This window comes from Athene noctua, chromosome 1, assembly GCF_965140245.1.
Source record: "Athene noctua chromosome 1, bAthNoc1.hap1.1, whole genome shotgun sequence".
Lineage (NCBI taxonomy): Eukaryota > Metazoa > Chordata > Aves > Strigiformes > Strigidae > Athene > Athene noctua.
Window position 1 is genome coordinate 53,736,342 of NC_134037.1, and position 14,114 is coordinate 53,750,455.

Sequence of the window (14,114 nt, forward strand, 5' to 3'; positions counted from 1 at the left end):
TAGATCTTGACACTACACTAGTTACGACAAGAGAGTTGTTGTCATCTGATAGTTTTTGGATGGCCTCTTTCCAGTTAAGCCAGACCCTTAAACCAGTTTCCAGTGAACAAGTATCTAAAACAGGAAAGGTATCATGTTTGTTAGTGATCTTATATGGCTTCATGTCAGTATGTCTCAAGTGTGAGAATGTGACATTACGCTCTGTGCCAGGAAGAAATTAAATTATAGCACTTGTATAAAATCTTTTTTGTGTTGTGCTTAGTCTGCAGAATAGCTGAGTAAAAGATTTCAGCAGACACTCCCCTTCAAAACACAGATAGGAAATCAAAAACATTTGAAGGTGTCTTCTCAAAATAGAGTTGTCCTTAATGGACATCTTCACAAGTCAACAAGAGAATGATTTCTGTGTTCCAGGGATAGCCATTTCCTTTTATGCTTAACTGTCAGTCCTTCTAATTCCTAGATTACTTGGCCAAATCAAGACTCAGCAAAATTAACTTTTTTAATCTCCACTTTCCAAGAGTCCTGGTTTCCAGATATCCTGAACAGAGTATCTGCAGAATTTATGGGCTTCCTGCATTTGCAGTCACTGAACAAAAGAATGGCTTGATAGCTGTACTTACAGTTGTTCCCGTCTTAGCCTGCATGATGGATGGCTGTTAAGAATAGGAAGTACTGCTTTTCACTCAGTTTTGATCAATGTTAAGAAGACCTCTTTGAGGCAAATTTAATTGGTGAAGGAAGTGAGATTTTCCTCCTAGAGATATGAAATATCTTGTCTGAGGAATTGCTACATGATGTTTTAAACTATCTTCTGGCTTTAGAGCAGTGGCCAATCCTGAACGGTGGAAAGAAGTTGAACTTGCAACAGTCTGTATTCATTGGCTTCTCTCACCTCACTGAATTGTGGTTCTTGAAGGGTCCAACCAAGTAAACATGCTAGTTCTCCCACCTCAGACTAGAACCTGTGCCTGGACTGATCAGCTCCCTGGAGTTTCTATCCTTCACAAAAATTCTATGCCCTTGATGACTTTTGACTCACCTGACTTTTCCTACCTTGTTATATTCCAGACTGCAAGTCTGTTTTAAGATTGTTACAGCAATTCCAGGTAAACTGTTAGATCATACTCTGTCAGAGCAGCATATGTGCTGACATTTTCACCAAGAAAATTATTTATCTTGGACGTCTACGGAGCATCAGCTTGAAGCTCTGTCTTCCCAATTCAACAGATGTTATGTAGAGTATATTAACAACTCTTGATGGGATACAACATAAAGCATCACTCCAACTGCATCCTCCGAGGAACTGGAGTCTGCCATGGAAGAATCTAAAGATTACTGTTGAGTATGCTGTAGTGGAAATATGGATATATATTGCATACAGATAACTGCTAGGAGAACAGAAAATGAGTTATCTATCAGTAACTGATCAATGCAAGATGTATGCTTATCCCACACAGCCTCCATTCTCTTTTTGTTATACTCCTGCACACTTGGGATTCTCATACACATAAGGTGCACTGAAAGTGCTGTTGCTCAAATTAAAATTTCAAAGAGCCTCAAGGTTTACATGTGATATATAGGTATTATCAGGCCTCACAGTCCAATAAGCAAGTGTGCGACTCCAGCAGATATGCATATATACCTCTCACTGAATTCCTGGTGCTGCATCATAAGTAACTTTTCATTTGATTAGAGACATGAAAAGCTTTCCTGACACTTCTTTGCACAGTGAAAGTAGCAATATCTGATAGCATAAGCATGTTAAATTATACAAAGGATAAAGTGATTTTAAAACCTTCACAAAAAGCAAAAATAAGAGTGCCTGAACAAAACACATTTGGAATAGTATAAGTTGCTGATTTTAAGATATTATAATTAAACTCCAAATTTTAAAACTTTCAATGAAATGTGACATCAATAAATAGCTTGTTTTAAAGGTATATCTGCATAGGAAGTGTGCAATTCTACTGACACATAAAATATTTAAGAACCCAAGCAAAATTACCAAGCAAACATCACCAGGCAAACAGTTATAAGACAATGCTCAGGCTTCATCCCTAAAAGCAAAAATATGGACCAATCCACAATGAAATAAAAATTAGCAAGAACACATCACATTTGCTGTCGGAGAATTCTTACATTTCCAAATTACATCCAAGCAAAACACAGGTAGACATCTGTCTACAATCTGAGTAGTTGCAGGATGTCTCTTCTGCCAATTCATCCCTTAAACAATGAGCATTTCTGTGTAATCCTATTGTTGCCATGCCTTATATACAGTGTCTTAAACTTTTCAATGTCTCATAAATAACAACAGTAAACAAAACTGGGGACTCGATAGTGCAAAAGCTGATAGGAAAATAAGGATTCAGGAGACTACACAAAAAAGTAGAAAAGACTGGGAAAATGAGAGCAGAGCAGAAGGGGAGCAAAAGAACGAACTCTGAGGAGAGTCAATGCCAGTAAATGTAATAGCCTACTGTCAAGAAGAAAAAAAGAGTAAAGCACAGATGGAAATGGGAGGCCGTGTTCATCAAGCCCATTATAGGAAGCAAGACAATTGCTTCTCTTCCATTCTTCACTGTGTTTTAATACTACTTCTGTACAGAGTCATGCATTATGACTGTTGAGGAAAGGTATACCTAGAATTTAGATAGGCTCTTAAAAGCAAGCATATGCCATAGAAAGAGCCCTGAAACACAGAGAGAGGAAATAAATAATGGTGGTCATTTTTAGAGAATTCACAGGCCTTCTGAAAGCCAGGAATCAAATTCAGACTTGATCCCCCCATTAAGTTAAATAAGCTACAACTGTTACCAGCAGGTTTGTTTTCTTGTGAGTCAGACTCGAGTCTTACCTTTGCCCTTTTGTTTCAGTGGAAGAGCAGTATGTACATATGAACACAGGATTATTTTATTTTCTGTAATGATCAAACCCAAATGTTATTTTACCTTTGCCAGCTTTGTGTAGGGTGATGTGCCATCTTGCATATTTATTTTCCTGGAGGGATTCCCAGAAGTATGCTATGCTTTTTCTTGCTCATGTCTCACTAGCTTTATTTATGAGTTGTGTACACCAGGTTTTCAGTCCCCGGGGACAGGCCTACACAGGAAATCTGTGGACAATATTTAATACATACAGGTATGAGACTAGTAAAAAAGCAGCTACCAAATTGTACTCCAAATTGATCTAATTCAAAAATTCAGACTAGATCGTGGATAGGTTAGCATCTGTGGTTTAAACCACAAACCCCTTTATCTGTTTTGTCATATAGAAGGAAGAGACACGGATAAAGATTAGTAAATCGGAAAGAAATGTTACTTCACACTCACTAATGCTCTTCAGCTGCTAAATATTTAAATATTAAAGTCTTACAATAGACGTTTGTAATAGGATTATGTGGTGCTAGATGAGTGAAAAATTAAGTACCATAGCCTGATTTTCTATTTGGAATACCTAGCTTCAGTATGCCTGATATTTTCAAAAGTCTCCTTTAGTTCTTGGGGAATTCAAGGGGTTCAGTTTCTTAAAACTGGGCTCACAATGTTTGGGACACACAGATTTAACATAAACCCCATACTGCCTTTTTTTCCTTTTTAGTTGTTTCCTAGAATTAAATTATTTTTATCTGAATTGTTTTAATTGTGAAGTGGGGGAGAAAAATCCTTTCATGTCCAACATCCATACCTAATCTGAAATACCAAACTTACAATTAGGGAATGCTTTGAGGGAGTATATTCAGTTCAGAATACCGAAATGTGATTAAGGACAATGCACCAACATTTCCAGTAGTCTTCCTTGTCAAGTGGAAACAAAGTAATTTAAAGACCAAATTTTCACTTGGTTTACAGAATTAAAATTCTGTTGTTCTCTGATGACTGAGTCTAACAGCAGTATTGTTATTGATTCTTACTGATTGCTTATGAAGTATGTTTTAAAGATAACCTTTTTTTTTTTTTTTTTTCTCTCACTATTAGATGCATGAATTCCCTTTGGCTCTAAAATAAATCAAGATAAGGCCCTCTTTCTCACATGCCATCACATCTGATGAGAGCTGATTGGTATCATATTATCCCTTCGATTACACCTGTGTATCCCATTAATTGAAAAATAACATGACCTGGGGAAATTTCCTGGCTAGTAATGGTGTATAGGAAAGCTAACATACAAAGCTTGATAGACGTTTTAAACTGCGGTTGTATTTACAGATTGGCTGCTTGAAAAAAACACAAACAGTTTTTAGCATCCCCTAGGACTCCTGTGAGATGCCATAACCACTGGACCGTTCCTCAAAACAGAACTGATGGATAAGTATTCTGATGGGTCAAGCCTGGGAGCAAGGCATCCCCCCACCTCGCTGATGCTCTGATTCATTTGACAAGTCAGATTGATATTCATGTATGTGTTCTTCATGTGGCAAACGTTTCATCCCTAGGTCTCTTTATAACAGCTGCACTAGGCGTGATGAGTCTGTCATCCCACGTAGCATGTTAATATGTCAGTATTGTACTTCAGGGATGCTCCTAGGCTTGCCTTTGGCCCAGCTCTAGCGTCCACGCAAACTGCAAGCACAGGGTCTCACTTGCAAGGTTGTCTGCACATCTGTGCATGTCTAGTGTTTCATATGTCGGTAGTCAGTGAGGTATTTTAACACGCTGCTCAGTACAACGGACAGGCAATGTGGGGCTGCTCGTGTGCATGAGAAGCGGACGGAGTGGGGAGCACAGTGAGATGCCAGCCATAACCAAGACTGTTCTCTGAAGCGCTGTGTGAAAGCAGCCTTGTGGCCATACAGGCTTTCTAGTGATGATGCACAAGCAATTGCAATACTACTGTGCCGGGCTGGGCACTCTTGCCTTGTGCCTACTGGCTGCGGAGCAGGAGGGAAATGCAAGGCCCCTGAGTGTGGTGGAGGAATTAGCACTGCCAGTACTGTGTGTCGTTGACAGATGTCACCTACTGGTGATGTGCAGGACATAGCTGCTGAGGGCACATGCCGTTGACCACCCTTTACCCTCTCGTTTCTCCTGACACCTGAACTGCCAAAGCAATTCCCTTTAAGGTGATTCAGCCAGTGACCCTGAAGAGCTGATTACTCAGTGGGATGACACGGAGTGAGGTAGCCTGAAGACAGGCTGGCTTTGCAGCTTCTGCCATCGCAGCTACTGCTTTGTGAAGTCTGGGATCTGGACTGGGGGAAACCCAGAAGTAAGTAGCTTAAAGGAAGGGCATTGTTCATGCCCTCACAACACCTTTCCTGAACTAAAGGTCCCAAGTAAAGCCAGTTACCCCACTTAGAGCCCAGCTTTTACCTATCTCTCCACATGCTCACTGACATCAGTACCATACCCAGCTGAAACGGCTGCCTCCTCTACCCAGACACGTCAAAGTGCCAGAAGAGCTCCTAGCCCTTTTCTGTGTAGCAGAGCCTTTACAGATATTTTAATCGGGTATTGGACCAGAGCAATATGTGTGTCCTGGTGCAGACAGCTATTGCCTATGGTAGCAGGAGCGTGTGGGTATTGCGTCAGGGAGCAGAGGCTGTTGGGATCTGAAGATGACTTTCTTAAAGGCACCCTATCCATCACGCATGCCACAGCTGACATCTGTGTCAGGGATATAGCACTGGCCTTGAAGAAGCAGCGCCATAATTTATGCTGAGTGACGAGGCAGGAATAAGTACATCCCGTGCCTCATGCCTGAGCCAGGATGCCTTTTGCAGACACTGTAGCTTGGTATGTGGAGACAACTTGGGAGAGTGGTGTAAAGAAGAGAGGCTGAGCTGCTGAGAAGGAGAAACAACTGGCTGCTAATGGGGGGTGAGGAGAGAGCATAGCAGATGCTGATAACTTACCGTGGTCATTGGTCCTACAGGTATTGGCCAAAACTGGTAGGGATGTTCTTAACATGGCCTGCTATTTGACCTCTCTCACTTGCCAGTGAAATGAAGTTTACCCTGTGGTGATTCAGGTTGGCTTAGATTTATATTTTTTAAATAAATCAAACTAGCATATGTTACTTGTGAGTTTATGCTCAGTTTTGATTGGGATGTTTTTTGTTCATTTGTATTTTGTTTTCTTTAACAAGAAAGACATCACTCAGAAGCATGACTAGACTTGCTCGCAAGCAGTTACATTTAGCTGTAATCTGCCTGGTGAGTTGTAGGAGGAAAATTGCACTAGTTTGAACTGGATTTAGTAGCAAGGATATTTTAATTTGGGGCAGCAGGGAGAAAATTGTATAACACTGTTGTGCTGTCCTGAGTAGGAGAAGCAGCCAGTGAATTGCATGATTTTTCCATATTTGTAATCAGTTTGTTATGCAGAGAGCAATGCCGTGGGATTCAGCATTTTATCTGCTGGGTTTCCCCTGGCAGCATCTGAAGAAGTTCATTATAAGTGTTTATCACATGATCCACTTAATCAAACCACTGAAACTCAGAGAATAAGTCATTCTAACAAGACCCTTCAGAGCTGCCTTATAAGCTACTTACTGATACACTCTTCCTTGGTGAGTGTACAATGAGTTTCCTTGTGTCCCAGTCTATGACACAGGAAGTTCATTATCCCTAGTCCAAATTCAGACGTAAAGAAAGGAAGCAGGGCTTACAAAGAAGCGACAGATAATTTGCAAAGGATTTTAGTTAGCCGCTCAAATCCCAGATAGAGTCAGACTGTAAGCTCTTCATAAGAACAGCCTTCTGGTTTCCAGCGTTAGGCATAGGGCAGCTATCTATGTAGCTGGCTCTAATGTTGTAAAATACAGATGACACATGAGAAATGATTTGTTGCTTTTGATTAGAGGTTAGCTAATGGAAGCATGTGAGAAAAAAGAGAAATCAGAACTGAAACCATGCTTTTAGCTGGGCGTTAGCACATATGCTGCATAGTAGTAGCAGAGCCGATAATCTGGGCTGATTCAAAATGCCTTGAAAGCCTGCTAAATCCCAGCATGCGCTAGGGTTTGAGGTACTGAGACTTGTCTGACAAGCTAGGAGTTCACAGACATGCTCTTTGCAGCATGTGTTTGTAGAGTGTGTGTCTGGTAGGTTAAAATGCTTTTCCTTGTGATGTACCTAGGAACTCTTCTGGTTGTAGGCAGAGGTGGGTTGAGGGCTGCTCTGCCTCCTTGAAGGAGGATCAGTGAGAGCTCTGTCATAAGCAGTGAGACACCAGATTTTCTGGTACTCACTGGATTTTCTCCCTGATGCTATTTCACAGGCAGAACCTCGTAAAAGCTTGCCTTCTTGCTATTTGCTAAAGACCAGTTTGGGTACCATCACAGATAGAGGCTTGGACCAGCCTTGATGTAGAAATGCCCTGGATAATTTTTCCAAGCACCATCCTGTCTCCATATGATAGCACTGCTCAGCTACACCTCTTCTTTCACTTCTCAAGCTTGTGTGAAGGCAGTGCAGGGTCACACCAGACCTAATGCTGGTTTTGTGTAGGGATGCACAGGCTGAACCTGATGTGGGTCTCCAGACAAACTGGGTTTTTTGTACTGGAAAATGCCGCTGGGACAAGGAGCATCAGGCAGTTCAAGACAAGCTACTCTGTAAGACATCAAAACCAGGGAAGTGTGCAGACTGAGAAGTACGGGCAACAGAAACAAAAACCTGGTTTGATGGGGATGATGCTTTTTCCCTAGCATAGCTCCAGCGAAACAGGTCATAAAATTCATACCATTGTCCATGCACCACTTTGAGGGAATGGTGAAACCTGTCTCTCCAGTGCTGAAGTCTGTCCATCCCAGAGCTTTAAAATTCAACCTGTTAATTACTTCTGGCAGTAATTAAGTCCAGCCTGGAGTAAGCAAGGAGTCTGGACTGCATCAATCAACAGATGTGAGAGTTTGAGATGTGCGGTTTTTGTTCATTGTGTTAGAGGAAACCTCTTTGTTTTCCACGTACTTTGTACCCAGCTGTCTTGTCTTGATGCAGCCATCGGTCTCTTTACTGCTGATACATCGATATAGCAAATTGGCATCAGTATGTGTCCTCAGGAGGGACCATGCTGCTTTAGTAGGTTGGTTTCCAACTAATAAGTTAAAACAGGACTCAAAAGCCTGGAAGGAAAATACTGTTTTGCTCTTTTCCTCTTCATTTTAAAAATAGTCAATGTTGGATTATTCTACCTCTTTTAAAATAAAGCATGAAGCTGAAAAAGATAAATCTATGCTAGCTGGTTAGTTTTGCTACTTCATTCAATTTTATTACAGTACAGTTCCCTTTCTCCTTCTCACTTCTTTATTGTACTCCCTGTCTGTCTTCTTGGTTTCTATTGTGCCTATTTAAAGAGCCCTCCCCTTCATCTCTCTTTTGGGACAGTCTTACTGCTGGCTTTCTGCTGTTTCAGCTTCTACACAACCAGTGCTTCAAGAAAAAAATGTCTGTCTTGTAGGTCTGGGAGGACAATGGACCCATAAAAATAAATATTGTTTGTATGCATGTAGTACTTTAATCAGTAAGTCTCCAATAACTTTACCTAAGTGGCCAGTTTGCTACATCTCAGCCTCTTAAGTAAGGAGACTGGAGCAGAGCGAGTTGGTAACTGTCTGTAGCAATGCAGTAGTAAAGTGGAGAATAAAACTTCTGTTTTCCAAATGATTTTCAGCGCCTGATCCACTGCCTGGTACGTGGGGCCAGCTTGTGACAAGCATCTGGAGTCATTGTTGATAGGGATATCTTCAGTCTACTGTAAAGAGAAATGATCAGTTGTCCGCTGTGTGCTGTTAATCTGACATTCAGGAACCATTAGTGCCCATATCAATGCTGAGGCTGGATCTCAGTGTCTCTGCACGACCTGCTTGGACGGAAGATCTGGGAGGAAGACTGTGACAGGTGTTGTGTGCTCTGGCTGTGTGCATTCACACCTGTGAGTGAGATGCACACTGCGCCCACTGAGAATTGAAGTGATGCTACCAGATACCAACCCGATTGGGTTTGGTCAGTGCCAAGCTGGGCTCAATTCTCTCTCCCAGCCTAGGGATGAAAGAATCTTTAATGCACTTGCTGCTCCTGGGCCGCTCAACTCAATTCCCAGTAGTGTTATCTGTTTAGAAGTCTATCTCCCTAAATTGCTTCCTTTGAAGACTGCAGGCTTTTTAACAGTGGACTGCAGCACCTGCTGCTTTCTGGAAAACCCGACGCTGGCACATGAGAGCATTGCAGTGTCAAACATGCCAGTCACAAAGGATCACATTTAGCAGATTTTCACTGGAGGTAGCTGATGAAAAACAGAACAGACATGTTGTAAGGACTGTCAGCCCAAGTAAAGGAAGGTAGCTTTGAAGAAAGCCTCCAAGATAGTATTTCCAGAATACACTCCTTTAGAAAAAAAGTGGAAAATCCAAAGAATGAAATTGAGCCAGAATGAGCTCACTGCAGGTGGTTCTGGTCATGATTTTTTAAAATCAATTTTAATTATTAACTATTTTAATAATTGGGTTTTTGTCCAGTCTCTGCCATTACAGTACCTTTTCCTGCAGCTCCAGAAAACCCACAGTTTTGTGGTTGTCTGAGGCTTTCCCACAGCATGCATTCCACTCCTGCCACCTGCCCCTGCCTTAGAGGACTGGTGTGATACAACAGAGAGGATTTCATCTGCCCAACCTGCAACCTAGGTGCTGGGAAGTCACCTACTCTCTGGCAGGATTTGGGCTACCCCTTTCCTCCTTCCACAACAGCCAGTCCTGCAGGGATTTACACTGACTGGGTGCATCCGTGTTTTGCCTGAGATTCCCTGGATCCATCCATTAGCCCCATGGGCTTGTCAGCTGCAGGAGTTGCTGCGAAGCTCCCCTGTCCCGAGGGTTAGGTGGACAAGCAGGTGCTTGACCTCTCCCCCTCTGGAAACAGGCTAAGTCTCTGATACTCTTCAATGAAGAACACATGTTTATAAAAACCCTGCCTTTCCTTTTGGTGGCATTTCTTCCAGTATGCACAGATCTGCACAATGGCATGCAGTGCCCAGAGCCACCATGGAAGATACGTGCATTTCTGTTTGTCTGGTCCCATCTACACCAGTGAGCCCTTGAAATGTAGCCTAGCTGGCAGATCTGGTCAGGCTGGGAAACTTAGTTTTAAATATTGGGCTTTTTTTGTTTACAAGTGATCTTGGCCGCAGGCAGGACACACAGCTGGTGGTCTGTCCACAGCTATGTGCTCTGAGCCTGCAAAGGCTGGAGTGTGGCTGAGCCAGTTTACTCCTGGCTTAATTTGGAGCTGGTGTTGGAGAGGCTGCTACTCTGCTGCCTGCTCCTGCGCCCTGGAGTCTTGGGGCCTAGTTTGGCTTTGCCTGTCTGGGCAGCAGCACCCAGCATCTGTCTGCAGCCATGGCTCAGAGCAGGCGCACAATGGATGCCTCTGCTCGCTCCAGGCGTGCTCCTCCCTCAGACCAGAGAACACCTCTCACAGTTAGCAATAACTTTTAATATAAATATCTCACAAATATAGATATTGTATAGATATGGTACAGATATAGCATTAGCCAAGGTGGGAGAGGTGCATGTCTGAAGGCCTAGCACCTCAGAGAGGGCTTTGCAAATGGCTTTTGTGAGATGTTTGTGTGCCAGTGTGGTTCGTGCTGGCTGTAGGGACCCATGTGAGCAGCTATTGGCACAGCTCACACAGAAATGGTACAGTGGAAATTTCTAACAATACTGATATGCTGCATGCCAGCCTTGAACTTCAGAAGACCTGTGTCAGGGACCAGGGAAAAGGAGCAGCGCCAGCCCATTGGTACTGCAAATCTGCTATGAAGGGAGTCCTTTCTGGCAGCAACATTGTGATAAAGGGTGGTGGAGGGGGAGACTGCTGAAAGCCGTGACCTTCTAAGCAGGATCTGTTTCCCAGACACACATTAAACAGTGGCAGACTCCCGCAGGTGTGGGCATAGGGAACCTGTTAAATTAAAGCCAAAGTGTAACAAGAGAGGTATTTGCTTTGGAAGATAATGTGCACCTGTTCTACACGCTGAGAGTGAGGAAACTCTCTAAGACATGTTTTCCTTTGTTACCACGGTAGACCTTTTGCACTGCGAGGCCACATAGCTCCCCTTTCTTTCCCTCCATTACCTATTAAGACCAGGTATCTCCTTCAGCTTTACCAGTGCCTTCAATCCAACAACCCAAAAGCATGATAAATGGTAGCAATTTCTCCTTTTCCTCCATCACTACATCTCATTGTGGAGCTCCCCTGACCACGTGGCCAAAATTTGCTGCCTGGACTGATGCTGTTATGAAGATGCCTGGATCTCCTGTACCTGCAGCCTGGTTGCTGGCTGAAGATGAGGGAAGGGTGTGCTCCTAGACAAGTGCCCTTTGGTGGGGCTGCTCTAATGAGCCAGCTTCATTATCTGCCTTGCTGCCGGTTCCAGAGAGGCTGCAGGGATGTCTGCTGCTTTATTTTCTTAAATGGCACCAAATGATGGCAGTTAAGAGCCTACAAGAAAAAAAATGAGCTCCTAGGGCAGCATTTCATGTCTTGTGTGCAAGGCTTTATTGGATTAACTTTGCACTAGAGCCACTGTACACTTCCCTCACTGGAGAGGCTGATTACAACCATGTTTTTGTCACATAGGTGACTTGCTTATAAATGCTTTACATGCATTAATATCATCTGAGCTTTGGCAAGCCTTCAAAGCAGGCTCTTTCTCAATGATCTCTGTCTCTATCTTAATGCTGCACTCATCCCAGCGTTAAGTATGTAACTGGCTTGCTTTGCTTCTTATTCTCCACCTTAGAGATAGTGTATTTCCTCTCTCACACACCCCTTGTAAATGTACAAGCACTGTGAGAGAAACCTCCGGCAATACTGTTGCTGGTCAGACCATGCCTTTTGCCTCTGCGGGCACGTGCCAGCTTGTGGGAGGGAGACTTGCATACTTTCAGCTACTTCCCCATTATTTACACATAAAGTTAATAACTGACTCAAGAGTTCATCTACAAATTTATTTTTAGGGCTGCTTTTGGTAAAGTTTTCCCCTCTTGGCCACAAAGCTCTTGTTTTCTGTATTTTCCTTCCAATATTTTTTCTTAATCCTAATCCATTTTAACATTAATGTGTTAGTTTTTAAACAGACAGTCTATTCTCAGCCTCTTCTTCTCCCTTACCTGATTATTTCTTTTCTTCACTGTCCTCTTTCTCTACTTTTGTTGTTTGCAAAAACCAGCTTTTCTCCTCCCTCTCCCTCTTCACAGCTCCCACCATCTGTCTCTCTACAAATACAAAGCTTTAGGGGAAATGATTCACTAGACTGCTAGCTCATTACTCACACTCTCCCCATCATGGTTTCTGTCCTTGTAGGATGCTCTAACTAATGTAAAGATCAATGAATCCTGGGAATTGTTATTCAATTTAAAAAAAAATACTGCCCCAGCAGTTAAATAGATTGGGCTCTTTGTACTTCCTAAACAGCAGTGCTTAGTTTTTCTTCCTCACTCTGCTAGCATTGTTTTTCAGAAAAGGATCATTGAAACAGAAGAATAGAAAAGATCACCGGACCATTTAATGCAACCTTGTGTATCACATGATGCAGGAGTTACTTAATGAAATTCCCTGGCCCAAACCAAGCAAATCTGTGGTAAATCTAGAGCACATATTTTAGGATGACAGCCAAAATGATGAAAGGAATTTACTACCCAGCCTCGCTAATCATTTTGAATGCTTAACTGCGCTCCCTAATATGCTGCTTTGCAAGCAGCAAAACTGACGCAGCCTCATTCCCTACAGATTTCTCTCCTCCAGCCTCACCCAGGCTGCGCAAGCCCTCCCAGCCTCCTGCCAGCCCTGTCCAGGGGCAGGGTGGCCAGCTGTGACTCCTGTAAGCACTGGCTGCCCAGCTGCCCACCTCTGGGAAGAGACCTCCACAGGCCTGAACCCCCGCTGCCTCCCCCCTCCACAGCATGCAGGTTTGGGGCTAGCTCTTTGCTCAGGTAATTATTTCTGTGAAACTCATAGGCACTTAGTACCTTTGAGCTTCTCCCTATTAAATCTGGTAGAAATAGGCTAAGGGGCTCAGAAGCCATTTGAAACAGACTAGTTCACAGAGTTGAAATACTTCAGGTATCTTAAAATACCAGAGAGCCATACTGAGTTGGCAGATATGCCATAGCATTTCAGGAGACTTGCTCAACTGCAAGGCTGAGCTCAATCTTGTATGGTGCTCCAAGTGACCCTAAATGTTGATGTTTAGGTACCCATACCCTACTGCTTCTGTCTTCACATTGTTCACCTTTTAAGAAGGATTTAGGCTTGTCATTGTATATGAGAAAGTTATTTTCTTAATTGGAGCTTAGTTTTTCATTTTATCACATAGAGAATGGACCTCCCCTCCCCACATGCAAGTAGGTAACCAGAAGTAATACTACCTAACACAATTTTATTGTGCCTTGTCAGGAAGCTGCCAGAATGTCAGGTATTAGCCTATTTTAGTTGTTGAGCTTCCCTTTAGAAACCGGAGTTGTAAGATGCACAGCAAATACCACAATCAAAGTTATAAGAGTTGCAACACTGAATACACCCTTCTCCCAGTTCTCTTAAATGGCTGCAACTCTGTATGCAAAAGCCTGCTAAAGGAAAATCAGAGCGTATCTGCAATGTGGTTCTTCAGTTGTTTCTCATAAGCACCACAAAGCACATCTTGTATCAACACACCACAATGGCACCACCTTCATGGAAAACTAATTAAATAATTTAGGTAATGTAACAGAAGTATCAACTTCTAGTCTAATTTACTTTTCAGATTACCAAACACATTCACTTTTTTATAAAGCTGTGTTTGGGCCATTCTATAACAAATAATAAAACTAAGAAGGATCTTGTAAAGAGCCTGCATTGAGCAAGCATGAAGTGCTTTGTGTCAGAGCAGGACATTCTTGTACGAGTACTCTAAAGAATAAGTGATGCAGAATTTTAAGCCAACAGGGTCCACAGTTACCTCAGTAAGGTTAAGGCAGTTTAAAAAAAAACCCAAACAAACCTTCACCAAAGTCATACTTATGTGCTCTGTAAAAAAAAAGTTCAAATTTTAGCAGATGTGATGCTGTTGAGCTTTCCTGGTTGCCAACACCCCATGGCTCTCCAACATCTTTGATTATTTTATTGTTCC

At 42.6% G+C, this 14,114-nt stretch overlaps 1 long non-coding RNA gene across 8 annotated transcripts in view; it reads left to right on the forward strand.

Moving 5' to 3' along the window:
• The window catches only part of LOC141956121 (uncharacterized), a 36,406-nt gene that overhangs the window by 21,518 nt on the left and 774 nt on the right, over positions 1–14,114 (forward strand). The gene's annotated exons all lie outside the window — the stretch shown is intronic.